This window comes from Sitodiplosis mosellana, unplaced genomic scaffold (assembly GCF_009176505.1).
Source record: "Sitodiplosis mosellana isolate CC-2019 unplaced genomic scaffold, AAFC_SMos_1.0 Smas_scaffold_54, whole genome shotgun sequence".
Lineage (NCBI taxonomy): Eukaryota > Metazoa > Arthropoda > Insecta > Diptera > Cecidomyiidae > Sitodiplosis > Sitodiplosis mosellana.
The window spans coordinates 519,538-542,594 of NW_022595296.1; the positions used below are offsets into that span (position 1 = coordinate 519,538).

At 34.4% G+C, this 23,057-nt stretch overlaps 1 long non-coding RNA gene across 1 annotated transcript; it reads right to left on the minus strand.

Moving 5' to 3' along the window:
• Nucleotides 1–667: 667 nt before the first annotated feature.
• On the minus strand, nucleotides 668–5,909 carry LOC129570377 (uncharacterized). Its single transcript, XR_008688119.1, has 7 exons — nucleotides 4,972–5,909; nucleotides 2,907–3,089; nucleotides 2,596–2,764; nucleotides 1,976–2,478; nucleotides 1,562–1,830; nucleotides 1,234–1,449; nucleotides 668–1,149 (listed from the first exon to the last, which is right to left on the minus strand). It is a non-coding gene; the product is annotated as an uncharacterized LOC129570377 (long non-coding RNA).
• Nucleotides 5,910–23,057: the final 17,148 nt, after the last annotated feature.

Genomic DNA, 23,057 nt, shown 5'->3' on the forward strand with positions numbered 1-23,057 from the left:
TAGAGATGCAGCATGGCATTATTGAAAATGAACAATGATTTACGAAGCCGATTGTGCTCACTTTAATTTGAACAGCGGCCAGCGATTATCTCGCAAAGCTTTTGCTGTTCTCTTCTGAATCAATGGCAACTATTAACTAGTCAACCATGATTTTATTTTACCGTTGAAACTAATTCTGTTTTGACGAGGTCATTCAATAGAATTGAGCCGAAGGCAACCATTTTTCACTTATCACATTTTCGTTAGTCGATTGGTTTGAGAATCCGTGCAATTTCTGGAGTGTGTGTGTGTGTGTGTGTTGCAAACAATTCCGAATATTCGAGTTTTTTAACGAACATTTTTCGCAATAATCTATTGAAGAGTGGTTTGATACTGGAGCAAGCGTCTGATTTATTCAATCCAAAAATTGGCGTAGTATTTTTCCATAATCTTGCATTAGAAACGGGTTTTAAATTCAAGAAATATGGGGTTGTGTTTAGGTGATAAAGAGATTTTCATTGCTCCGGTGAAATTCAACGCGTTAAATTCTGTGGAAAATTCAAATTGTCGAATCAAAATGTTAAAACGATTCGAGGATTGGATGTTGATTTGTTGGTCCATATTTTGGAAATTATCTCAATAAATGTCATAAATGACGTGTTATCTTGATTAATGAAAAAACACACCATTCAACGCATCTTGTGGATGATATTTATAGCCGTAATGAAGAAAATATTTACAAAATTCTAATAAAATCATTCAATTCAACATCTGAAGTTGAATTTTTCAGTCAATTTTGTCAACTCAATATTTTTTCTTTTTTCCTTGGTAGCGGGCGAGACACGAATTCCATTGAATTTAGAAGATAGTAAAACCGACTGCTGTTTTCAGTTGTTCAGATGGTAAACACGATTTTCAACGCTTATTAACCTAACGCGTAGTTCGATCATTGTGTTTGCTGTGTTATTTGCAATCGATAATCTAAATTCATTAAAATGCGTTTGTATTTGGCCCAAAAAGTTGAACGATCGAAAAACAAAACAACAATATCATTGATCTTGACGTTTAACTTCAGATTGAAATGCGCACGAATACGATCGAACGGGACCTCAAAAATTCCTTTAAGCGCTGGCATTGGTAATGCAATTATCATGGACGGAAAATGTTGCTCTAAAATTTGGGAATAAAAATTCGTGTCTTTATCTTTGATTTATCACCTTCTCTACTCAAACTAATATGATCAAATAGACTTACCGAAGATTTGACACATTTTCTGGTTTTTCGTGTGACTATTCTTCTGAAGATGCTGATCAAAATTGTTTGTTGAATTAACCGATGCCGCCAAACTCTGCAACGAATTGCCTAACTCTCCGATAAAGTACTTTCATGCTAATGTCTTTCGTTCCTTCATTGCGACTCAGAAATACTCATGGTGAAACGATGTGTTCTCAAGCTCAAGATGCCCAAATCCTGTATGAATGAAAAATGAAAATGTAAAATAAGGGTTTAAAAAATAAAAATAAACTCGTTTACGAATGACATTCAACATTTGGATTCTCATTATTTTGTTGAAAGAAATTACCATTTTCTATTAAATTCCTCGAATAAGACAGCTATATTTCGATTTTGGGCATTCATTTTCGATAAATTTGTGAGCTGATTGTTGTATATGAATGCGACATCGTAGCCAATCATCGAGATCTCTGGGTCAAATGAGAATTTCAGCAACGCTTGAGGTGATGTGGCTATTGGCCAATCCAATGATATCGGATGTTGTGTCGCTTTTGTTGAAGAGATTGTAGTTTGTCAACAATAAACTAGTTTGTGTAGCTGCGATTGGCACGGATGTTTCTGAAAAAAGAAGTTTGAATCACGTTTAAAATCATGTTTTTTTTGGAAATTTTTCAATTTAATTTTTCTTTCTTTGAACTTTTGGTCACGAACTTTACGAAAAACCATTGAAACAACAAATGATTTTATTTCAATGTAAACTCACCGTTTCAATGCTGTAGCCAATTGGTTTTGGGCAATAAAGTCATTGTGTTTTCATGAAAATTCCTTTTTTGGGCTAAATTTTCACTTCAAAATCACGAATTCTCATTGATTTTTCACGTAAACGTTGATTTCATTGATTCGGATCTTTTGGTCGATCATAGTCGAACTAAATGCCTTTGGCAATTGGTGATACTAATCGATGAAATGCCAAGTTCCTCTGATCTTTTTTCTCAATTATCCAGGTAGTTTTGAAAATGTTGGTTTAATTTGGTATGACAAAGAAGTGAACAATGCTGATTTGACGGACGATTCTAAAATCCAGAATAAATCGCTGATTTCAAATTCACGGCTTTAAAGTTGCTTGAAGGAATGATCATTTGTGAGTAGCTTGAGATTGTAAGCAGTTGCAAATCTACGTTTCAAATAAATCGAGGGTGTGTAGAACAACAGCTAACCATATGTGGTTAGACATGACACGATGATAACCTCTCCAGAACAACAATTCTAAAAAATTTGGAGAAAAAAAAGTGTGCGTTAGTTTGGATTTGTTTAAATTTGAAACAAGTTCACATATCAAAAAAGGAAGTAATCCAAAGAACGACATTTCAATAGAGAACTCACTTGATATTCCTAATCGATTGCCATAGACCAAGCCATCGTTTAATACGCTTTCGATAAATTATGACGGTGAACTTGACCGTGACTGTATTCCGTTTGCCTTGGTCGGTTGATTGAGTTTTTTTCAGCAACAATATAAACTGATGATGAATATCTTTTAGTATTAATCCACCTAAAATGAAACAAAAATAGTAAGAAAATCTTTTAAAAAAGTTTTGACTGCAAAAGAGCCGAAGAAAAGTAAAAAGAAATAAAAAAAATGTCTTTGAAAAAACTTGAAAATGCAAAAAACACTATTAAGTATGAGGTCTCACCCGTCGAATGTGCAGTAGCAATAGTATGACTAAACGAAAGCTATTTTGAAGTTCCACTTTGTCCAGGTAACACGTTCGAAAAACAGGAAAACAAATGTAGCCAAATTCGGAGAGCTCAAACACTGACGATTCGTTCGATTGATTCAATGGGTATTTGAAGGTACCGTGAAACGAAGACAAAACCTGTGAATGAAAATGAAATATTTTTTGATTTAATTGAAATTTTTGAATTTTAGAATCAACATTTTTTTTAGAATTAATCCTAATTAGTTTGTTATTTTTAAATTCTCTCGAAAAATAATGATTTTTCACATTTTTAGACACATTCCTTTATTCACATTGAATTTAATGCTCTAATTTTTTCCTAGATTAGCACGATCACAGATGGAAAACTTCAAGTTTTGCACCTGAGCCATTCAGATGTTCAAAATTTTCAATGCAAATGATTTGAACAGAGGCTTCGAGAAAATGTGTATGCAAACACCATACAAAATTGACATTTTTCTGTTAATTTGTTTTTTCAAGAACAAAATCCACAAAGCGAAAAAAATTCAGAAATATGTTATTATTTTAAGTATTTCAATATTCATTCATGAATGGTATGGACTCGTCTATGCATATAACCTCTGTGTATTAGTTGTGCTATTAACACCGTCATGTGAAACGTTCAAAAAAATAAAAATAATCCCGAGTGTATGCACTTTATGGGTTCGATGTTTGAATAGTTCATTTTTTGCTTATAAATTTTCCATTTATTTCTCTGTCTGCGATAATATTTGGCGCATTTAAAACCTGACTTTGAATAGTTCCAATAGAATGAAATGAATTTTTTTATGAAAAAATATTTTTTTCGAAAAACTGCTTCGAATCGCCAAAGTTTCAACGTAAGGCATGAACACACTTGGTCGAAAAATACGCAAACAACCAAGTGTATGAATTTAAATCGCTAATTCAAACGAGTTTCACGTTACGTCTGTGCAACAAAGTAAAATAAAACCAAAACTCGACTTCGTTGACAATGGGCTGTTATTGCAATGCGATAAAACTGAATTTCCGTTGAGTTACATGCACAATTCTCATCGGTTGAATTCTATTGGGCAAACATTTTCTGTAGAAAAGCCCTTAATCAACCAAAAACCAATCGAGATTTATTCATAGAAACCAAGATCAATAGAATTTTGATGAAAATTATGGCAACGCTTTGCTTTGAAGAAGCATTGAGGGCATGTTATATTATTTTATTTTACTTTCTTGCACAGACGTAACGTGAAACCCATTTGAATTAGCGATTTAAATTCATACACGCGCATTTTTAGACTCAGTGTGCTCACGTCTGACGTTGCAACTTTGGCGATTCGAAGCAGTTTTTCGAAGAAAAATATATTTTCATGGAAAAATTCATTTGTTTTAATTGCAACTATTCATATTCAAGTCTTAAATGCGCAAATTATTATCGCAGACAGAGAAATCAATGGAAAAATTAAAAGCAAAAAATGAACTATTCAAATATCGAAGCCAATAAAGTGCATTTTTCAATACAAAGTTGCACACTCGAGATTATTCCCATTTTTTGCACGTTTTATGTGACAGTAATTATAGCATAACCAATACAGAATCGCCTATGGGCGATTATTCTATACCATGCATGAATATGTAGGTGAACTCATGTCTTATCTCTTTAATACAGCATGAAACTGTATCCGTGAACCGCATATTACATTGCAGTTGTGAACGAGTGAATTGAAGATTGAAGAATGAAATAAAGAAGAACGATGAATATGCAAAATGACTCATTAAGAAATTGAGTGTTTTTTTTCATTACAGTTTTCAAAGCTGAGTGTTATAGAATGAGATTTTTTCAGAAATGCTTTTGAAAAGAACAATAAATGAACACTTTCATTCAAGGATATTAAAAACCTTGAACAAACCAAACTTATTTTTTTCATCCGAGATTTCAATGAAACGTTTTTTAATCAAAACACAAAAAATTTAAACAATATTTTGCATGTATCACGTTAGTTTTTCTCACGTTTATTCCTAGTTTTTTTTTCGTCACCAAACTTACCTAATTGTAGCGAATTCTATGTGATTCTTCTTGTGATTTATATTCTTCAGTCCATCGATGCTCAAAATCTCGTCAAATTTTTATCGCCGTTTCATGAATTGCTATTAAATTTCGACTTTTTTCCCACTTTTAGTGAACAACTAAACACAGTTAGATAATACAGTTGTATCATGAAAATTAATTGAAAACTCAAATTCACTAAAGCTTTTTCGTTCGATCGTTTTTTTTAATGAACTGCAGAAATTGCACTTTTTAAGTTCAAAATATTTTTTTCTCAAGGAATACATGAAATTTCATTCACCGATCAAAACATCACGCAATTGAAATGTCCAAAAATTCAGATGGATTGCCAAAGAAAAAAGTTCAATTGAATTTGTACAATGTTTTTAGTTTTTTTCGTTTCTTGTTCAATGTTCAGTCACGAGCACAAAATTTGGCTACTTCCACACTATTTCACATTCGACGACAAGACAACAAAAATTCCAATGTTCATTTCAAAGTGCAAAAACTTGACAAAATTGGAAAAAATATGTTCAATTCGTCGTTGATTTGTTTTTTTTTTTCTTCACATAAAAATCCACTTTAAATCGAAAAAAATCCAATTTATTATCATTTCTGCAGAGAAATCTTCGAAATTCACTTTTTTTTTCCTCATATTCACTAAAGTTCAAACTATTTTTTTTTCATCAAATGTTTTTTTTTCCATTTTTCACATCAAATGTTTTTTCAGTCGTTTTCTCGAATTGGAAAAAAATTGGCACACACTCAAGTCGTACGTAATATTCCAAAGTTCTTTTTTGTTCAACCAAAAAAAACGCAACAAGAGAACAACACTTCTAGGTGGCTCATATTATGAGCACCGGCCAATTTTTTCCCATCCGATCGCGACGAGAGTTCACAGTCGACTGAGTGCAGTAAGTCGCTACATTGCTCAAAGTGCGATCGGCTTTTCAAGTGACAACGAATTGCAAACCGATGAACCGAGTCGAATGCATGTAGAATTCATTGCACATACACTGTAAGCCTCGCACAAATACAAATAATACACTCAAAAATCACGTATACGACACATGTCATGTGTATTTCTATTTGTTCTTTCTCGCTCTTCGCATTCTGTTTTTAATATCCCCATTTACATGTACGATTTGATTTGATTAACTCATTCGAACAGCAATGTTTCGCGCGATGTATGAGTACGGTTCTGTGCGGTTTTACAGAGAGCAAATATGTGCATTGAGCCGTATTGAGTTGTACACACATGAATGTGTTTTGTTGAATGTGCACTAGCTACTATCGATGCAATATGTAGCGCGTCAAAACAAATGATGTAATTTCGAGATTAACGATCGTTTCTGCAACATTGTATTTTAAACTCATTTTTTTTCGTTTTGTTTTTTCATGAGCTCAATGATTTATTTAAACGGCTCTATATCAGTGGCAGTATTTTGCTTTTTGGTTCAAACGCAAATAGTTTCAAAATTCAAAAACAAGACATCCAAATCCAAAACTGAATGAAGTTTGAATTCAGAGATAGATCTGAACGAGTGAGTTCGTTTAAATTGAACATTTGTAGATTTTTTCAAAGAAAACCGAATATATTTTCAGAAGTGGCACGGCATTTCAGTCTTCCAGTGTTAAAATACCGCAAATCGGAAAAGTTTCAACAAAAATCGTTCACAAACTTATTTGAACAAAACGTGCACACAAAAGAGTACGATGCATGCATTTGAAATGAAAATTTCTGTTGAGTTTGCAACAAAGCAGAAGCAAAGTATTATTTCAACTGCCTTTGCAATGACCTTTAGTTCGCAATGGGCCAACGCAATGGGCCAATGCAATGCGATAAGGCAGAAAAGGGCCTAAGTGTACTTTTTTTGCGAACAACTTTCATTCAAGTCAGCTCGCGTTTCAATCGTTCACATATTCTTTTGCCACTGTCCACTTTGTGGCAGAAACGTTTTAAATCGGTTTAAATTAGCACAAAATGCACTGGCGCATACCACTTACATGTTTGCAGATTGAAATTACCGTTTTGAACGATTTCTGCCGGCATCAGCACGAAATTGCTACGTGCCCCCTTCAATTGCCGTTCAAATGCATTTTTATTGTCCGTAACTACTCGTTTTTTACTCAATTTGAGCACGAATTAAGCATTGAGAACAAATAAAATCGCTCTGGAAGTGTGAGCATTTTGTGACGTGGAAATTTACATTCGGGTTGAATTTCACTCACCGAGTTTCACTCGACATTTGCATTCTGTTAGACTTACCGGCACATGAAGAATATGTATAAACCTTGGAATTATCGCTTCATTGCGATTTTCAATTTAAAATTCCAGTGGAATCATCGATTTCTAATGTCACACAGTGAAAAATAAAAGTCCACACTTAGGCGGATTTTCGACTGGTAGAGGCGCCCAGTCTTATATTTTGCCTAGTAAATTGAGTTTCAGACGAAAAACCAACTAGATTATAAGCGGAATTTCGCCTGCAGCTCAAATTACTAGCAGCAATATCGGCTGAATGCGTTTTTAGCTGAAAAAACGGCTAGATGTGGACTTTTATTTTTTACTGTGCACCAAACGAAATTATTGCCTAGAAGTCTGGAAAAAGGCAATCTGCTCATTATTCCAATTGCTGTTTAATAGATCAAATCCTTACCATGTTTCGTAAATGCACCGCCTTCAATTGCTATTAGCTGGAGAATCACAATACATTTTGATTGTTTGTTGCGCTACATTTTTTTTTGGTTTGGAGCATCGGTGCAGCGACTTTTTTCATAGCTATTCCAAAAATTGTTCATCAAAATTGATGATTTTGTACTTGGTGGCTTTTTCTGCGTTTTTTTCTCTTTCCCTTTTTTACGATAACGTCGCATGAATTTAAAATTCCAATTTTTCGTTGAATGCCAATTCGGCATTGCCAAATGTGTCGGTTGAAACAATGCATTGTGACAAATTTACATTTGGACAAGCGAGTTTTTGCACCTTTCTGCCGAAATCATCATTATTTTTTTTCGTCCTATGATTCTCTTTCACAATGTTGAACGGCACAACACAAATATTGTTGGCACAACACAAATAAGGCGACGATAAAAGTGTGTATAGTTTCATTAGCGTGGGGATGTGCAATGGAAAATTTGAAATCTAATAACTTACCGTGCTTCAAGTTCCAGCCAAAGTTTTTTTTGCTGGTCATCAAATTGAAATGTACTTATTAGGTACCAAAATTGAATGGAAAAAAAAACTGCAAGAATCTTTATTTCCAATCACCGACCGCCGAATTTCGTTTGGTTTTCATTTTCAGGCAAAAATGGAGCAAACGGATATACTTTAAGTTTCAGTCAATAAATGAGGCACAAATTTTGGTTTATGAGTATTATGTTTGTAACTGATTTATCAATTATGATGTTGATCGCGATATAACAGTTTGGAAAGCGTCTTAATGGTGTTGCGTTACTATGTTCATTTGATTTTCAAATCGCTTTTTGGTAAATCAGTATATTGCTATCACGAAAGTTGCACCTAGTGCCATAGATTTCATTGGCACATAGTGTTGGCCTCCCATGTTGACCCAGTTTGAAGAGCAGAGGTCAAAAAGTGAAAAAAGTACAAAAACCACCCAAAAGTGGGTCAACCTCCCTCCCCAACCCCAAACCAATTGCATTTTTTGATTCCTCGTCGAAAATTAGCTATACCTCCCAAACATCAGTTTTTGATAAAATCCTCCACTGTGGCTCAAATCATCTCTGAATGTGCAGTGTGAAAAATTGATATTTTCCTATACTTTTATACGGATTCTTTGTGTTTTTTCTGTTTTTCTCCCATAACTCGTACCCCATATGCGATGGAGCAGAATTTTGTTCAGCAAAGTTTTAGATCTCGTTGAAATCCACAGTTTTGCCGCAGACAGTCATCACTTATCTATTATCAGTAAGAAGATAATGGCCTTGATAGCTTTTATCAATTATCACTGTTATCTCCTTACTGATAATAGATAAGTGATAATTGTCGCGGCAAAATTGTAGGTTTCGTCGAGATCCAAAACTTTGCTCAACACAGTTTTGCTCCATCGCATATGGGGCACGAGTTATGGGAGAAAAACCGAAAAAGGAACTATGTGTAAATGAAATCTATGGCACCAGGTGCAACTTTCGTGATAGCAATATACTGATTTACCAAAAAGCGATTTGAAAATCAAATGAACATAGCAACGTAACACCATTAAGACGCTTTCCAAACTGTTATATCACGATCAACATCATAATTGACAAATACGGTGATTGTCTTCCAATTATATGATCCACTTTTAATGATGAAAAATATTTGTTCATATAGAAAATTGATAAGCATTCGAAGGCGAATTTAGAGTATACATCCAACACGAGCTCGCCATGGTCAGATTTAATATTGGGAGCCGCTTTAGTGACTCCATAGTTTAATAATCTTCGATCGCCCTCCGATAACAGAGAAATATATGTTATACAATGTACATATTAACAACGTGCGAGTCCATAGTTTGAAAAACTAAAAAGTTAATAAACTTGAAAGTTTTCTAAACGTCAACTGCACGCAGAAAACAGAGGAAAAACATATGCACGTGTTAACGACGTTTGAATCCCAAGATTATTGAACGTCTGGCACCCGAACACGACACAACAACACATGGAATCATATATTTCGTATGCGACTCCATTTTTTTTCGTTTCAGATAATATTCCTAAATTTAAAATTCTGAAGGCACCAAAAAAAATTTGCTTCCAATTAATGGTTTTGAACGTTTTTTGAGTAAAATTTTAGAAATTATAGTTTGCTACCGATTCAGCCAACATTGGAAATTGGCTGCCATGCATCCTAGTCACCATAAAAATTTACAATAATTGATGTTTTTTTAGAACAGAATAAAGTGAAAAGTCGTTCACAAGGTGTTTGGTTTTTGGGCTGTAACCGGAATCACAATGTGTGTGGATTGCATTAAATAAAATGCCATCTATGTCATGATGATTTTGTTCGTATAAGTCCATATGCATTCAATTTGAATGCTAAAAAAACGTTCAAAAATGCCAACATATACAGAAATTCCACTGTGAATTCTACGCTTAGTCAAAGTTTGAATATGCACTGAACCTACTGCGCGACGAATGCTTCCATTAATAAAATCCGTCAAGTTGCACTGGTGTGTGAATAATCCAAATAATACTGAAATAAAAGGGACATGAGCTCATTTCTAGAAATGAATATTTTGAATGGAAAGCCGTTGGATTTGAGAAAAAAACATCAGACAACGTTCTGCAACGACTTATTCAATTAAAATAGAATTATCATGATATTTGCTGAGCTTGGTCCTTCTCGATCGATCTTGGATAGATTTCATAGCTCCCTCTGTTCACAGCAGAAATCATCATCACAATTCCTGAAAAAAAAAACAAGAAGAAGATATTACTCAAGCACTGAAATATCGAGTACAACGAATATGGAATTTATTAACAGTACTTACATTGTTGGGCCTTCTTAGCTGGTCTCACTGAGAAATTCAGAACTGCTTCTACTCTGGATGGCGGAAAATGAGAATCCTATAGGAGCTAATTTTGAAACGTAAACAGATTAAAGAGAAAAGTAACGAAAATTGAATAAAATCCACTTACAATCTGAATCTCTTCAATTGACCTAAAATGTATGTATGACCACTTGAAGTGCGTGTGAAGCTAATGTTCAAAAGACTAGATGATTTCCCATGAATATCGTTTTTTCCTTACTTGAAACCGTAAATGTCGTGTATGGCTCGAACGACAGTGTACCTGACTTAAAACTGATGAAATAATTTGAATGAATTCATCTAACTTTTTTCATCTTATTCGAGTTTTCACACATTTCGTTCACCTAATTTTTCAGTATAAATTTGTTGCCAATAAAATGTAATTTTATTCAAATTCAAAGCAGCTTTTATTTTGCATCATTTGCATGTTACATGATATTTCATTTTTAACCAGTTTTTCATCTGTTACCTCATTTGAATATTCAGTTGAGTTTGATGTCGGCCAAATAGCCCATTTTAAACAAAACATTATGTTGATTATCGATTGATTGTTGACTAAACAAGATAAATGGCCATTTAATCCGCTGTTTGGTTTGTTGTGTTGGCGCAACTTCGACTAAATGCTCATAATTTTCTCTTTCTAGTCAGAAAAATAGTTTATAAAGCAAATGTTACCTAAGACTTTACGTTCCGGTTTAATTTACCTATCAATTGCATATGTGTCGAACACCCATTGTTCAGAATGTTAAAAACTATGATTGGGACACAGCATCAAAAGCCTGAAAAATGTTCAGTTGAAATGAAAACATGGGGAATTCCGCTTTCAGTCCGCAGTTTTTATTTTCATGTCAAAAACAAAAATGTGTACAAAAGAATGTATTACTGCTTTATAACAGTCCCAGAAACTGATTTTAATTCCTTTCATTACGTTATTTATGGACTTAACAAGTGAAAAATTGTGCTTAATTTCTTTTGATTTCCGAATTATGTTATTGCTTAAATTACAGTTGTTCATTGGATATTGCTGTTTTCTTTTTGTTGATTCCCGAAATTCAATTGATGTGCGTATATTTTTCGAATTATTCGAATTTTCAACTTAAGACTTCTAAGAGATATCGCGATTCTATTTAGCTGATGATTCTTTCGTGATCCAACGGTTTGATGGAGAAGTGGTAGAGCCTTGTTCGAAAGGGGAAACAAAGATCATTTGCCAATCATTTTGAAGTTCATTCACCTTCCTTTTCTTGATCGATACGGTGATTTACGGTCGTCGATTGCTCTTATTCCTCTCTTGGCTATTAGTTGGTTTGAAATTAAAACGGAATTGATTGAAATTCATCAATTGGAATCAATTTATTTGCTTGAAACATAAAAATCTTCACATCAAAAATTAGAATCGATTGAAAATGAATGAACAATTTCTGGATTTGAAATGAAATTGTTATTTACCTTAGCTGAAATCATTCAAAATCATTGCTTAGCTTGGCTATTGGTCCAATATGCATCTACAGACAAAAATTTTATCTGACTTTCGATCCACACCTGAGTCGTTCCACCACTCGAATGGGCACGATGAAGGAAATGTGATCTGTGAACGAAAAATTAAATTCATTTAGTATATTTTACGAAATCCCACCTTGGAATGAATCAATCGAATGATGAAAAAAAAATATCATGCAATGGCAATTGATTGGCTACTTACCGAATCGATATTGGAATCCAGGTCAAAGAATCCATTTCATTTTCTTGCTTTTCCGCCTTTCGTCGTAGATTCAACCAATGCTTGATGAATGATTGGCATTTGACAAGCGCAGCCTCCTTCTGATCCTCGCATTTAACGATGGCTTAGGTAACCAATAGCGTAATTTGTTTGTATGATATGATCAGGAACATAAGCATTTTGACTATTTGTGCTGTTCAATAGTTTTTACTTTTTCATCAGCTGACTTTAGTTTCAATTGGCGCCCTAAATGGTTACGTTCTTCAAGTATTCCCATAAACATTTGAGTCCTCAGGAAATAGATTGATGTTTTTTTCATGTTCCACATACACTCATCATTTCATGGAACGATGAATTTCGAAGATTGAAGTAAATCAACAGCGACGGTGCAGATAACTTATCTTACTAAATATAACAATTTCAACTTATCCACTAATTTTTAATCAATTTTTCAATTTACATTGAAAAAATTGTATTTTCAACCGCTTAAAAATATAATGTTCATTTGAACTGACTTGAACATTACAATACAAATTGCTGTTTTATTTTTTTATATACCTAAATATCTATGGGTGAGATTGAGAGTAGTGTATGTTTGATTGACTTTGTTACGAAAGAGAAGAGCAAGTTTCTGTCGACTTAAAAATGGTTAAAAGCGAGTATGTTCGTTTTTAGCGGGTCCTCGCGGTTTTCCACGGTTCCCGCGAAACTGATAAGAGATAACAACTTGGTGTCTTCGGCAAAGTTGTAGCACTCGAAGTCTTCTATAACATCGTCGAAGACAGTTATCTCTTATCTCTTATCAGTTCCGCGAAAAGCGCGAAAAATGATAAGAAAAAAAAAGTTCTATATAAAATTTGCTTTTTTATGTGCGCGATTTGCGCGCAACTGATAAGAGATAAGAGATAACTGCCTTCAGCTTAGTTATAGAAGACCTCAAGTACTACAACTTTGCCGAAGACACCATGTTGTTATCTTTTATCAGTTGCGCGAAAACCATGAAGACCGCGGAGGCTAGACGGTACTACAACATACTCTACTTTAACGCCAACAGAATCATCAGAAAACATACTCGCCTTTTCAAAAATATAAATCGAAGAAAAAACATACTCCACTCTCAATCTCACCCATAGATATGTCAAAAATGCCCTTTTCGGCATTTATTTTGTCTAAACTTTTATCTTAACCCGACACGTTTACTTGTGTGTGTGTGTGTGTGAGTGTGTGTGTGTGTATTATTGTAAACGACAATCTTCACAATCAATATGTGTATGATGATAGCTTCAAATTTCGCTGGATAGATGGCGACTCAGATGTATACGTCGAATTTTTATAATGTATTTATATAGGAACAAAGCAATCCTGCTTAACTCTTTATCACGCATTGGTTCCTAAAGTAACCAGATACGATCAATTTAACTTTCTGCAATTTGTTTTATGGAATTGTATTTTTTCAGGCTGTTATTTTCAGGCAGCGATATGACTCTTTTCCGATTTCCTCGATAAATACATAATTTTTCAAAAATCCAAATATGAAGTTTTTCTCTATTTTTCGTATTTAACGTGGCACATCACACACCAAAATCAATATCAAAATCATTCAAATATTTAAAAAAATTGCGCATTAAAGGGTTAATATTCGAGGATATTTTTTTCTTAGAGCACTGTGACTGTCATACGTTTTGCTTATGATGTCGATACATCGTATGTACATTGCAGAACCGCCACCGGAAGATGAATATCGTTAAATTGTTGTCTTATAACTGAACAATATTCATTTCAAATGATTAATTATTGGTATTCAACAAAATTGGATTTAAAAAATTCAAAATTCTTGTGATCACGGAGGACGATAGTCCGACAAGTGACGCTCCATAGACTGTGCATTTCAAGCCAAATATCAAAAATGCCAGTTTTTGCGTCACGAGTATATACACAGTAAGTATGCTATTTTCTCAGGACACTACTTGGGCCCCGGCACGTTAGGTACCGTTGGAAAGGTCTTGGCCCAAATAGTCGGAAACACCATATTCCCCATGCCTAAAGTGTGGTCTGGGCAAAAATATAGCGGTTGGAAAATTTCGATAAAATTTCAAATCTATACCCATATCTTACGAAGGGGGTACCCAGGGGGTGGTCTGAGGTGTCTAAGAGAAGCTCCTCCTCGCCACCTTTCCAACGCCGATCTAAGTGCCCCGATTGGTCCGAAAACAAAAAAGTTATGGGCATTGGCAGTTTGATCTTGATTTTTTATGAAAGTATTGATTTGGATGAGCGTCCGTCCGTTCGTTCGTGTGTCCGGAAACTTTTAAGACCCCCACAGATTCCGGTGCCGATATACCCAAGCTGTAGCTGGCGTCGGGCCACATCGAAACCCGTCCTCAGATTGACATTTGCATTACAGGAGAGCTGGCTATGGCTTCACTAGCCTGCATGTATACGATTTTTTCAAGTATTTATTTCGCACACTAGATCAACTCAGACGCCCATCGGGCAAAGTCAGCTCGGTATCATTTGAGAAGACCTTCAAAAAGTTCCATACACACATGCCAATGTTTATGTGATATAGAAGAAAAAAGTCGATTTTTATGAAAAATCGACCCCCTTAAATTTCACACCAAACGCGATTTCTCAAAAATCAGCCTCACAATCTTTTACCAAAAACTGAGCGTTTGTAGCCGGCTACCATACCAACAAAATGGCATATGCCACATATCCGGGAAAATTCGTATTTCGAAGTTCTGGGCATAGGCAATTCATCAATGAACGGAATTTGTACGAAGAGTCGCATTCTACGATGAAATTGCTGCCAAAAATACGCATCTACTGGCTGAAAAAGGCTCACGAAAGACCATATCCGCTCAATTTTCGACGAGCAATTAAAAGTGGTCACAATGCGATCTGAGGGCATTTCATGGTCGAAAAATAGGTCGGATTGAGGGTGAATTTTTCAACTTGCTCTATTTTCACTGAAAATGACATTTTTGTTCGGAAAACACGTGAAATAGACCTCTGACGACATTTTGGTCTTAGAAAACTGCTATTTTTTCGTGAAAATAATGGGAGTCCACGGACACTGGAATATCCATTTCGTTGTCATTTTGGTCATAAATCGGCATTTTGGCATCTGAATGTATGAAATTGAGCTTTTGTTCGGGGGATACATAAAAAATGCACTTTCCAGAGCTTTGGTGGTTGGGAACTAATATTTTTTAATGAAATAATGAGAATCCACAATCGTTTGAACACTCTTTTTATGGTTATTTTGAAATTTAATCATATTTTACCGCATTTTATAATAGACATACTTCTGGTAAAAATGTATTTTTCCAAAAAAAAGCCTTACAAAAGTAGTGATATCAGATGAAAAACCTCTAGACGAGGTTAAAATGGAGTGACGCTCCTGTGCGTGGACTTACCACTCAAAATGACTGATATCATTTTGAGTGACGCTAGGACGCTGCATTACTGAGAACGAAGTTCAAAAGGGTTTTTCGCATTCACTATTGTGAAAATTTATTTACAATAAGGAAAAATATCGCGTCACGACTTTTGAATTAAGTCTTCAAGTCAAGCTTTAAAGCGTTTTGCCGTCCAAAAGTCGTGACGCGATATTTTTCCTTATTGTAAATAAATTTTCACAATAGTGAATGCGAAACACACTTTTGAACTTCGTTCTCAGTAATACAGTGTCCTAGCGTCACTCAAAATGATATCAGTCATTTTGAGTGGTAAGTCCACGCACAGGAGCGTCACTCCATTTTAACCTCGTCTAGAGGTTTTTCATCTGATTATAATTACAATTTATTGGAACCATTTTTCATTCGAAAAAAGTCTGATTTGCCGAAAATACGTTTTTTTTAAACCAAGATTTGAGTTTTTCCATTTTCTAGCAGTTTTTCGATAGCTTATTTTTGTAATTTTATCTTACAATCTTATAAAAATTAAATCTAACATGGAATCGAACGACAATAGCAAACTAAATTCTAATCTCTTTCAAATAATTCAATTGATCTTTGGCAGAAAGACAAAAAAAAAACAATATAATATCATCATGCATCAACATAATTATCCAATTTCAACATATGCATTCCCAATATTTATGTTCAATAAAGTGCATTTTTCATAAAAATTCTGATTTTGTGTCATTTCATAAAAGAGAATTTAGAAAAGGATACCGTTTGCTCATTGCTGATATGTATATTTTGAGGAAGTTCAATGACCACACGGCGCTTAATCTCTTCTCCCTATTCCAATCCATACATGCATGTATGTATACTCATTTATTTTGAATAGCTGCCAGCGATTATCTCGCAAAGCTTTTAATTGCTGTTTTGTTTTCAATCTACGGCAACTATTAACTAGTCATCCATGATTCGATTATGTTTTTGTGTGATAAAGTCAGCATTGAAAAGCCAAACTGTGCACATCTTGTGACATTCAAATTGATTTATTAAACTAATATTTCATGTTGGGCAAAAAAGAAAAAAGCCTATAAAGAAAAGGTGTTTGCGATAAAATATAGATTTTATGTGAGGTGTCTTGTAGATTATTCTCTAGTTCTCTTTATTGGAACCTTTTCAACAGACATTTTTACAAAATGAATTCAGACAGGATCAATTTGGATTCTTCAACTGAAATGGGCAATAATATTCTGTGTAAAAATGGAACAACGCCTTCACGTATTTTACAAAGTACATTTTTTAATTGGTTAGTAAGCACAAAGGATCAAAAAAAAGTATAATAAAACAAAAACCCTATGGTTTGGTATCAAACAGCTGCATCCATCGTAAATGGACAACTAACGAGTTTCGATGATAACCCTTGAACGAAGTCAATCAACACAAAATGGATGTTCTTTTCCAACGATCCCAGTGGCGCAGGAATCATTATATCAAAAAAGTATGTTTTGACCGCTGCGTAGTGCGCATAATATCAAAGATTTACGGATTATGGAGTGTCATTACATAAGAGTTAGAAGCAATTTTAGCACTAACAGAGGGTTTATGACGCGAAGAACATCTCACTATTCATGAAAAGTATAAAACAAATAGTACATTTAAATATCAAAGCATCCATATACAAAAAACCTTACACGAATTCGAGAAAGTGTCTTGGAACTTTAATATGGTCTACAATGGTAAATAAAACATATGTTTGTACCACAGCCGACGACAATATAATTTTTCTTAAGCTACTGTCGATAAAATCATTTTGGAGCGATTCAAAAACTGTTTGGAAGCAGAAAAGCTGATCCAAATCGCTCCAAATGGTTTTCTAGAAAAATTTTATTTGATATATATAATCCAATAACATAATGGAAACTTTCATCCCTTATCCATATAGATCATTTCCGCTTTCCATTGCATCAATAGAATGGGCGATGGTAAAAATACCGAAGTATATTTTACGGATGGTTCAAAAGAAGATGTGAAACGTGTGTATGAACCAAATGGTTACGAATACAAAAAACACGGTAATACCGTAGTCAATGACATAGTTCAATACTATTGCTCGCACATCGCAAGAACGGAGTGTGCTGGGAGAGAGAAAGTGATCGAGCAATATACATACAAATAAAGCAGTACACAATTAGTCAGCAGCACATCACACGAAGAATAGGCGAAGAGAAAGAATGCAAATAATATGCTACCGCATGAGTTATGAATACGATAGAAAGAGAATACAGTAGTTTCCATTTTTGCACGCTGTCAATTGTATCGACGAATGTCGAACATCAATGATAGACGCGATAATTTGAAATTGTATTTTTAATAACTATTTTACATTAAAGAATACCGATAAATCGGAATCATTGTTCCGCTAAATTCTGTCTGAGCATCTAACCAACGCCAAATTTCCATCGCTATTGCGTGAAAAGTGAAATTTATTAATAAAATAACTCCAACAGTGAATTCATGTCCATCTTATGTGAATTATGTGGGTTTAGTGTTTTGTTAATCAATGTCTTTTTCCGTTTCATCATGTGGTTCATATTTCTACAGATCAATGGTGCAAATCAGCTCTGGGTCGTGTAAAATTTGTTATCTAATCCGTTGATGATCCGATACGTGAATTGTCAAACAGACATCTTTGCCTCATAAACGAAAATAAGTTGGAAGCAATTCTACATATGTTTAATTGCTTGTTCAAAAATATATGTTGTAGATGATAAATTGATATTGAATTAAAAGAAACAGATTCAAGATGTCCCATCGAATTAAATTAACTATGCATATCTTGTAGTATTTAAATTGTTGTGTTTACCATCATGTTGTGTTAAGTGGGCTGTTGTGCCCATAAAGAAATAAGCCAACATTAAGGCCATAATAAAGTAGTACCCAAAGACAATTAGAATAGCGCGCTTCTATTTCAGAATACACGAATGCCAAAATGAAACATCGAAACCTTCATGTCGAACACATTTACCTACCGAAAATTGTTCACATTATATTGTATCATATACACATAAAAAATTTAACAAATGAAAGCGACAAACACCATGAGTGTGAGTTTATTATAAGTGTAAATAATCGTGTATACGATCCCGTATTACAAAATAAAAGTAGTTTATAGTGCATTTGCCGTATACGGATGCAAAAGGGTATAACCACAAAAATTTAACATTTTATTTGTAACTAACTTTGATATGGAATACTTGACGATGTGGACATAATGCAAGTAAAAAAAAGGACTATTTATTCTAGGAGAGATTTAAGAGAGATGAAAAATCAATAAAAACTACTTTAGAATTTAACATCAAATTATTATAGGAAATTACATCGCTATATAAGCTATAGCCGCCATTCGAATTCAATTAATGCTTTTTCCAACCGAATAGAAAAGATTCAACTTGATTTAAATTTTCTAAAAAAAAATCGTGGAAAATGAAGTTTTAAAAAATTTTGTTTATGCTCAGTGTAATATGTAATTTTTCGAAGACAGACGAAATAGAGTGTTATGAAGCATATGTTGATATTTTAAACAAGGAAATAATGTAAACTCTGAGCTATAAAAACTCTGCTTAGTACTATAGCCGGAGAGCGCATGCACCTATGTATTTATCATACACATATGCATGTACTCTCCGACTATACATGCGCTCACATTGCGACTAATTGCGGCATTAACCTAATTAGTCGCAATGTCATGCGCATCCATTCAGTCTCATTCGAACACGACTCAATAAAGCACATTGAAATAGAAGTCTCCTCCGGCGTTTACCACATTTTGATATTAACCACTATAATAAAAAGGCAGTTCGCAGTTTTCATCATCTCGATAATCGATTTATTTTTTCGGGTGGTTCGCAGCCGTCTTTGTTATCAAAAGAGTCGGGAAATTTTACATAAAATTCAAAATACAAATAAAAAAAATAGATCGATTATCGAGATGATGAAAACTGCGAACTGCCTTTGTTATAGTGATGGAAGGTGCATGATGTATTGATGAAATAAACACAGTTGTTTGATATCTTTGGATGTATACTCTTTATTCATTGTTCTTTGGTTGAAGGTTGTGTTGTGACTGAGTGGATGCGCATGACATCGCGACTAATTCGGCTAATGCCGTAATTAGCGCAACGTCGTCGCATGTATAGTCGGAGAGTGTATGCAGATGTGTATGATTTACATAGGTGTATGCGCTCTCCGGCTATAGTACAATGCACACCTGCATCGCGCTGAGTAAGGGCATTCCGGTACGTACATTGTACGTGCCCAAAGCCAAAATTTTACGACAAAAATTTATGTATATAAGCCAACATTAAGGTCATAATAAAGTAGTACTCCAGAATGACAAATCAATTTAGTTTCGGTAACTATACACATACCTTCTCGTTAAAAATTATAACGAAAATGTTCAGTTTCCTTATTGCTCGGAAATTCTTTTTATTAAATCTAATATTTAATACAATTTGTGCGACAATTGAACTAAGAATTGTGAACGGATACCTCGATAGTATTGAAAATAACCCATGGCAGGTGTCATTGAGTTCCGTAGTCTTTCTTTTGGATGATCAACACGAATGTGTGTTATTATTGGGAAAGAATGGGTATTAACAGCAGATCATTGTACATTAGGGTGTTTTCGGTATTAAATAAACAGAAAATGGTAGTTTAAGTTTGATAGAGCAGAGAATTTGGAATCGATTTCATATATTTTTGTTCGAAATCAGTCCAAGATGCCACTTCCCACAAGCAAAACAAATGTTCGTCGAATTTTGAGGTTATATCACTATTCGCTGAAACTAATCTGATATTTTCCACTTTTTTCGATTCAATCTCACTGCCATTTATTTTCACGTAATTTTTATTGGAATAAGTGGCCAAATAGTCGAAAATTCACACAAATTGTATTGCCTCTTTGACCGCTTCTTCAGTCATAGAAAAAACACCGACAAACTCATTTTTTTCACAGAAATTCATTCAATGAGTTTGAAATAGACGATAAATTATCTAAATGCACTAAAATATCCAATCGAACAAAACCAGGAAGGCCAAATTGCAGCAAAACAAAAACGTAAACAAAATGAGCTGTCATCATGAAATCTGGGCTTCTTTGACTTTTGAAGGGCTACCAATGCACTTGTGCGAATGAATCACAGTCAATTCGCACGCAGTGATTCGCGCAGATGTATTTTGGTCTTGTCAAACATCAAACTAAGCCCGAATTTCATAATGACAGCTCGTTTTTGTTTACGTTTTGGTTTTGCTGCAATTTGGTCTTCCTGGCTTTGTTCGATTGGATATTTTAGTGGATTTAGATAATTTGTCGTGTATTTCAAACCCATTGAATGAATTTTTGTGAAAAAAATGAGTTTGTCGGTGTTTTTTCTATGATTGAAGAACCGGTCAAAGAGGCAATACAATTTGTGTGAATTTTCGACTATTTGGCCACTTATTCCAATGAAAATTACGTGAAAATAAATGTTTGCATTGAGAATTCATCTCTGGTAGTGAGAATGAATCGAAAAAAGTGGAAAATATCAGATTAGTTTCAGCGAATAGTGATATAACCTCAAAATTCGACGAAAATTTGTTTTGCTTGTGGGAAGTGGCATCTTGGACTGATTCCGAACAAAAATATATGAAATCGATTCCAAATTCTCTGCTCTATCAAACTTAAACTACCATTTTCTGTTTATTTAATACCGAAAACACCCTATTGTACATATAACAGGCCGACTCTTTTCTTAAGAGCGGGGACGGCCGACAGTACCTGGTGGGGCACCGAAATTGACATCAAAAGAATAATTCATTATTATTATTTCGCAATTATAGAACTAAAAAGTAAACTAGAATTCATGGATTAATTTAACGGGCTGCTCTTGCCGTTTTGGGCTACTCTTAATCACGAATGGGCTGCCCTAAAAACCAAATCGGGCTGTTAAAAAAAATCAATATTTCTGTGTTATTTCTTCACAGAAAACCACGAATGATGAATTTGTTTATATTAGAAAGATTAAATTGAAGGTCTGAGTTGAAAAACAATACATATGTATTGTCGAACTTTTCTTAAATGTAACATGTCCATACAAAAACGTATGGATTTTGTTTTGGTTTTTGATCCCAACCGTTCAATTATTTTGCTCTTGTTTGAGTTTATTCTGATTTAACAATTGTATACACATTAAACAACTGTTGATCATTATTGATGACACCGCAAAACAAAACCAAATCAAGAACAAACACGACTTAAAGATTCAAATGTGCAATCGGAGCAAATATGGCATTCTCAAAAACGGCTGGGAAAATCGGCAAAATGGACCGTGGTGTCACTCCCTGGGGGGAGTGTAGACACACGGCTGGTTTGATGGCCCAAAGTTCAAATCCGGTGGATTTGAGCTCATCCATGGGTTCTCAGGATTTTGCCTGATCCCAGCACTTGCCCTGTGGTGAAATCCCATACAAAACATAAGTGTGACTTGTAAAGATGCTCACAGGAAAGGAAAAGCTGGGAATCAGACCAAATCCCGAGAACCCATGGATCAGCCCGAATCCACTGGATTTAAACTTTGGGCCATCAAACTAGCCGGGTGTCTACACTCCCTTTAGAGAGTGACACCACGGTCCATTTTGCCGATTTTCCCAGTCGTTTTCGAGATATTTCGATGTGTAAATATTTATTGGTTTTAATTTACCACTTAAGAGGTGAGTTTGGATAAATTAGCAGAAAAGCGTATTAAAGTTCGAAATATTCCATCATTCTAAGATATTTTCACTAGAGGCGCTCTCACAAAAATCCATCCACTTAGCCTCCATAAGAAGCAATGTATTTTTTGTTCAAGCTATCGTATTACGCTCGGTCATGTGCAATTGCAAAACTTACTGTCGCTATCGATCATTTCGCAACTCCGATTCGAAGAGACAAGTAGTAATACACAATGGAAAAATCAAATTAAAGTGGGATTCCGCCGAAAAAACTCAAAACATTCTTTCCAAGTCAAATTGGTGTTTCTAATGAAAGCCGTAAGTTGAAGATAGCTAAAATTAATATTTATGTCAGTCTTGGTTGGTTTATTCCATAGGGATATTGCAACGACCATAAAATATATGTATTTCATCAAGTTTATCAAGCTATTTCCAAGTTTAAGCATAGTTTCGAACTTTTGTTCAAGCTCTACCGTCTAAATGTACAGTGAAATAATTTACGGGCACGACGTAAGATGGCATTTTTTCTGGTCAAAAAAGTTGCAATATCCCTTTGGTTTATTCGAGTTTAATTAATTGAAATAAAAACATAGGTGATAGTGAAATGGATGTAGATTCCAAAATATTTCCTTGGGAAAAATCGATGAGCCAGATTATGATCTAAAATACGCAAAATACATC